Source organism: Haliotis rubra, unplaced genomic scaffold, assembly GCF_003918875.1.
Source record: "Haliotis rubra isolate DU_JTF1 unplaced genomic scaffold, ASM391887v1 Scf68, whole genome shotgun sequence".
Taxonomy (NCBI): Eukaryota; Metazoa; Mollusca; class Gastropoda; order Lepetellida; family Haliotidae; genus Haliotis; species Haliotis rubra.
This window is the reverse complement of record NW_025767390.1, coordinates 265,239-272,555: the sequence shown is the minus strand read 5'-3', so window position 1 is coordinate 272,555 and position 7,317 is coordinate 265,239.

The window sequence follows — 7,317 nt, the reverse complement described above, 5'->3', positions numbered from 1 at the left end:
CTTCTTGTTGTCCCCTGACAGACTTGTCCATTTTAGTCCCATTGCCGTCTCTATCTTCCCACACATTGAACGACACCCCACAGCCTCTGATGCTTTCCACTATCCCATCTATCTAGGTTTCCCTTGCCTTAATTTTGTTAACTCTTTATCCCATGCTTCCCCATCCTGAATAATCATTCTTTCCAGAACGTCCGTGATTCTCATCAAGAGATGTAGATCGTCCAGGACAAAATTGTCGATACCTATTTCAACCAGTGGAGTCTGTTGAACACCAAACTGGAGCTTATCTGCGTGAGATCTTATCTCCTCAATTGTCCTGCACATGGGCTCGGTAGAATAGTACAACCAGTCATGCGCCATGTTGTGTCGGTAGTCCTTGTGCATTTTACACAGTGGACAAGAACAGTTTCCAGTCGCACCCCCTAAGCCTAGAACTAACTGAATCATTTTCATATCAGCCCCTAAGAAAATCTCGATTCCTATACGTTTGTTCCCAGTTTGAATAAACTTGTCCTTATCAACAGAATTGACTTCTTCAAATAATGGAACCAGAGACATTTTGAGGTGGTTATAGTTCCCTTTGCAGCTGACAATTGCTAAAGTGAGTTGGTTTCTTGAGGCTTGTTTGGCTGTGTCATCTACGATGTTAAATGAGAAAACTGCAAAATTCGAGAGGCTGCTAACCCTAGTCCCGTCCCCACCGACCTTAATCTCAACGTTTTCTACATATGGCCGAGATTCTAAATACTGCCCAACGCTAGATTTAAGCTCGTTCTCATCACTGTTCCAGGAATACTGCCAGGAACTCTGTGTATTTGAACTCACGTGCCAGTTTAGCTCGGAGTTCAGCAACTGCGCCGAGTCTGGGCAGGTCCTTGTTGATCTGGGCAGTTTCATGATAAGATGAGAACTTACGCCAAACTGAACAAGTACAAACAGGATTTGGGACAAATGTTCCTCATCTTCTGATTCAGCTTGATCATATCTAACAGTGAATTCATCACCATTTGATGACTTTAGTTTGAGGCTAGATGGTGTAAGTCCAAGGTTTCGTACAAAGTCTAAAGCTTTTAACGTTGATGCCTGAACGTTGTTCAGGGTTCTGTACGTCTGGCGTTTGCTCATCTTTTCAGTTGATCTGCTGTGAGTGAGTGATGTTTGATGCGGGGTTTCAGCAGGCTCGCGAACAGTCCTGCTCATTTGCTTTGTATTTACAAGTTCATTTTCCAATAATCTCAATCTGTACGTCTGCTTTAAATAGGCCTGCGTTTTCGCCCCAGTCAGCTTTTTGTATTTTGAATTAACTTTTGATATGGTAACGCGTACGCGTTCATCTGTTCTAGCAGATTGTTGCAATTGGTTAACATTTAAATTTTCGTTCAGAATGTCCACAAATGTAAAATCCCGATGCGATGCATGGGATATTTCTAAACCTAGAGAATTTTCAGCTGATTGTGAATTTATGGTGCTCTGACAAATGATATGTAAATCCTACCGCCACTAGAACTTCCACAAACTTCACTACTTTCAAATATAGTTTGCAACGACCACAAAAGTAGCAGATGATGTGGTCTATTTTCACTGTACCATGTGTTCCCTTTTTGTTTTTGTGTGAACCATACTGCATCCGAGGTCATTGTTTTTTATGTAGGATATCACGGCTTAATGTTTGTAAAAGGACTGTTTCATTTATAAAACTGAAATATAAACATGATAAAGAAGACGATATCCGTTTGATATCATAACGCTAAAAATGTTGAAATGCTTGTGCAGGTGCAAATTGGCACACCTTGTATTTTAACCTAACAAGAAATCAGTTTAAAGGAAGGCCTTTTTTAGGCCCATTTTACTCGAACCAAAATGGGTTAGATATTAATACTGTATCACATTCGAGTGAAGTTCAATTAAATTAAATTATGTGTCATGGTTCTTCTTATGTATTTTTAATCATTTATTTGCAATATAAAGAAAATCCAGCAAATGAAAATATTTTCGCCCATGGGCGAGATGTTTCATTAACGCTTTTAAATTAGTCAAATTACGACCAAATGATCTTATTGTCATGATACTTATAAAAATACTTACATTCATTTACAACTTCCAAAGCAATAAATACAACAACATGTATTTTGAGCATAAGTAAATATTGTCGCAACTGGGCCAAATTGTTTTTCGCCCATGGGCGAAGTTTTTTAATATCGCTCTAAATTAGCCGAATTAAGTCAAAATTAGTGAATTTTTGCATCATCATACTTATAGACATTCTTTCATTCCTTTGCAACCTCTAAAACATTAAAAACATGTATTTTGAGCAAAAGTAAATATTTTATAATATCAAGATTTTTAATATCGCTCTCAATTAGCCGAATTAAGGCAAAATGAGTTCAAGATAAGTCCAGATACTTAGAAACATATTTTCATTCAATTACATCCCCCAAAACATGACTTCTGAGCGAAACTAAACATTCTCGCCCAGGGGCGAGCGAGTATAAATTTTGATTTTTCGAAAAAGATTTTTTTCGTTTTTATCCTTATCATATGTTCATAACAACTGCATGTTTAATTTTGTCAATTCCTTTGTCAGAAAGTGGCCCCAGTGCGGAGAGTTTCTGGACGTTTGGGTGTCCAGAATTAAATTGTGACGTGTTCTATATATATTGTATCGACATTCACGTTGTTGGTGGATGCATTGGGATGTTTCTTTCGGTTATTTTCGGAATGTGTTCTTTTGAAAAAAAATGTTGGTAAATGTTGTAATCTTATGCCAGGTGTCTTTACGGCAAGTAATGGCCCGGTATTTTAAAAAAAGGAATATCTATGCATTTATCTGTTTGTACACATGACATCATAATAAACTATATTATTGTTATTATTGTTTACTTCGAACACCCATGCTGTGTATAAAGATCAAGGCTTCATCTCTAGGCTATCAACCCTATCGTTGATTGAATAATTACTACAGAGAAGGAAAAACGCCAAAATGAATGGCAATATACACCAGACGCCAACGTCCGAAAATGCACATTAGCAGGGGGTGAGGGGTGGTACCACTAATTGCACCATAAAGCAATATGCTAATGACCAGGGAATGAGGACACAGGTTCTGTGGGAAAACCGCATAAAGATGCTACATGATGAATTATTTTATATTTGTTTATTCGTTGGGAGTGAGTGGGATTTTACCCCAAGCCTCTGCTATAAGATGTCATTGTTACAGGCTTCGTAGGTGTAAGACGTGGGAAAATTTGTTTTTGAAGAAACGTATATGTCTGACGGACATTGAATGAATCTGATAACGAAGACTGCATACAAAACATGAATCAAATACTCGTCACATATTACTTAAGGATTTACGATCTACTTCAACGTTCTAACATCCACACAAACAAACAAACACGTTCAGGGTGTTTGGCATGTATCGTTTGGTCAAGTATCACCTGAGGCCTTGAAATATAGTTGTGATTCAATATATCTCCTTTAAGTTCAGATTCTCTGGACAGGACTCAGACAAGAAATATTAATTTCTAAGATTTGGCCTGACACAAAACTAATTGCATGCACCCACTATCTTTATTATTGTAATATTATTAGCTTGTGTATTGAAGAAGCCTTTGAACTGAACTGTTGTCTTAATGACCGACCCATCAATAGTCCTCTTGTAGCCGGTTAGTCTGTGATTGAGAGCCATTATGCCTAATTTCATCATGTCTTAGACAAATAGGGAACCGTTGTACGGTAATAAAAGGGGAAACGATATGGTAAGATTATCGCCGTAAGAATTTCCAATTCTCTTGGCGGCCATTATGCCATGGCCGTCTTACACACGACTCCGCGCTCACGTGTAATAGTCTCTTCCTGTGGTACGGCAATTATTAAAACCCTCTCTTTCATGTGTTTCCTCCTGCAGTAGCCGCCGCTCATTAATTAAATGCTGCTCTTCCCAGCGTCACGGCCATGAAGCTGACACAAAATGACCGAAGCCATCACACCCGTGAAGATCCGGGGTAGAATAGGTCTTCAGCAACCCATGTGTTTGCCATAAAAAGGCGACTATCTTGTCGTAAGAGGCGACTAACGGGATCGGGTGGTCAGTTTTGCTGTTTTGGTTGACACATGTCATCGGTTCCCAATTGCGCAGATCGATGCTCATGCTGTTGATCACTGGATTGTCTGGTCCAGACTCGATTATTTACAGACCGCCGCCATATAGCTGGAATATTGCTGAGTGCGGCGTAAAACTAAACTCACTCACTCACTCACTCACCGAAGCCAACATAAAGTAATTAAGATAAAACAATACATGTACACCGGCGAATATCATGCATAAACATGTACAGTTATGCCGAATTTGTTTAATGTGAATTTAAACAAACCTTTCAATGACAAGAACACACTGTCAAGAAATGTAGAAACGAAAGGTCATATGTATAAGATGGGTCTGATTGATCACATCACTTTTATTTTCCTGCAAGATCACATCTAAAGAGACTTCATCACGTAATTCAAAATTGATCTCTATGTTACAACCTTCAATTTTAGGTTAACATGGGTCCTCCTTTGGTCAAAAGTTTGTTCCCTCCGAAATGCGTGTGTCACGGGTTGCACACGAGTGACCAACGCGACTCACACCCGGGTGCAACGCGTGGCAAACTGGTTCCACATGAGTGACCAACGCGACTCACACGGATTGCGTCACGCGTTGCACACGGGTGTAAGGGGAATGAAATTTTGGGCAGTAGTGTACACATGATATGGTTGCGTTAATTCATCTGTCACATATTTTAATTGTATTTTTAAACAACATTTGAAGAGTAGTAAACGGATTGTTTTACAGTCAATGAAGAGACTTGTTTCTTCAAACTGGAGGCAATTCACCTCTTGCACCTGTCTAGAATAAATGACCATGGCTGGGGTTGCCCCGTTACTCTCAAAATTGTGTTTCAGGCAGCTGTGCTGTGTGACAACCATAATTAGTCCATTTGCTGGTAACTAATTTGTTGACAACGCTGTGACACATATATCTCATATATCTATGTATGCAGCTGTATGTAAGACCAATCTCTCATCACCAGACGGTGGACACGCAGTTGTATGTAATACCAATCTCTCATCACCAGACGGTGGACACACGAATACGTTCAGAACGTCTGGTGACACCCTGGGTAAGTGGTTCAGTTTTCAAACATGTCTCTGTTAACTCAGGAGAAAATCGATACCCTATATGTGAGATGGATGTAATATACCTCTAGATTCCGCTGGCAGTTTTGACATTCGGAAAATCAATATACGGCGTTTGAGCAGATATTGGTTTCTGAAAAGTACGGTATGTAAATATATTTAATTAATTTGAGAACAGCCAAAGCAGTTTGTTGTCCTGAAACAATACAGACGCATCCAGTTCCCGGACAGAGGTAAGGTTAATTTGTTTTTTACACAGTTTTTCATAACAACTCTTAAAAGTAATGTATGACTAGATTTGTCTAAATTGCAAACAGCTGAAAGGATGATGTAAATACAGCTAGGGCCCATGCAGGAAGCAAATGTACTGTAAGTCTCCATGGTCCCTAGTATGGTGATCTACCTTCAGTTGTTGGCAATCTATAGCCTGTTTTTATATTGTATTGTCATTAATAAGTTAAAATATTTTAGATTTAAATACTAGTCTTAAATTATTCCTGTGATAATCTAGTTGTTTTACTGTCCTTTGCAGACAAGTAAGTATATTACATAAGTTTGTTTTTATTCATTTATGAATTTACAACTTTCTTAGTCACCATATGGCTGAAATACTTCCGAAGTGATTTTAAAGTTTAACTCACTCACTCTTAAAAGTATTTTGCCCTCATGATTAAGTGCACATATGTTTTACAATTGGGATTCTTGGTTCAACTGCAAACTGAGCTGAAGACACGCTACTTTTAATTAACCAAAATGTTTTACGTTCAAAAGATTGCTGTTTGGGATTGCCCTTTGTGCTGTTGTAGGGGAGAGTTTCCTGCTGCATATATAACTCTGAATTTTCGTCCACGTATTCGTAAACAGCAGATAATAACATATTTCTGCTACACATGAGTCGTTATTGATCTGTCAATCTTCAACAGGGTTTCATTTCAATATTATTAACTTGATAGCGATGAGGTTGACAAACAGCCAATCACAAAAACACACAATATTGGAGCATGTATCATTTTCCAGCAAGTCACGATGAAGGTCTCACTGGGACAACGGATGTTATTGATTCTGGTTGTTTGCGCTTCACTGTTGCTTGTTGCTCAGCACTGCAGTAGAATGGGCATTTATGGCATCAAGAACATGTCTTCACATGGTTACCTATCTGAATCCAAGAAAGTAGACAATACGTCAGAGAAGCATGGAATTCGGTGTGTGGGAGGAGGGTTACACACGGCAGAGGATCTATTCTGTATGGTATGTAAAGGATTTGCTTCTTATTTTTGGAAAGTGCAGGAGTAATTGAGTATTGTTTTACGCCACATTTTGCAAGTTTCAGCAATATCACGGTGGGGGACACCAGAAATGGGCTTCACACAGTTTACCCATGTTCCGCTCACCTTAGTTAGCCTCCCATAATCTACCATTCTCTACCAATTAGCATGCTTCACTGCTTTACCTACCTAAAACTAAAGGTGCCGGCGTTCATAGGAGACGTCCACGACCATATACTCTCCGCACCGGACACACAATTCACAGACGCTTTATCCCACTGAAATAGCTGAATATTGAACTGTCACTTCTCTTTGAAGTACCAGGCGTGTACATGAGCTTCGATGAAAGTATCATAATCTTGTGTTTTCCCAAACCATTACTGCACACAGAAAGGACACGTTAATTGATCAAGCTATTTGTGGTGGCTTGAATGTATGTCAAAAGTCGCGTTTTGATTTAGATGAAACGTGCTACACACCCATGTCTACAGAACGAATAACAATAATTACGACAGCGTATAAGTGTTATTGGGTCTTGAAAGGTCATCTGGAACCGAGGGGCTCACATGGGTACAATGTGTGAAAACATTTCTGGTGTTCTCCCGCCGGGATATTGCTGGAATATTGCGGCGTAAGACTACGACTCACTTACTCACTCATCTGGAACCATGATGCTTGTGTGCTGAGCATCTATCAAGATTATGCTGTTTTACGCATCATACCATATGAAGTGCTAATATATAACGTTCTGTCTCATATAACAGGAAAGACCCAAATATCTGCCCAACTTCAAGAACCCCTGCTGGTACGCAAAAGAGAACGGGACATTTCGTCTTAAGTGCGTCCCATATTACCATATTCTTGGCGTGTGCAA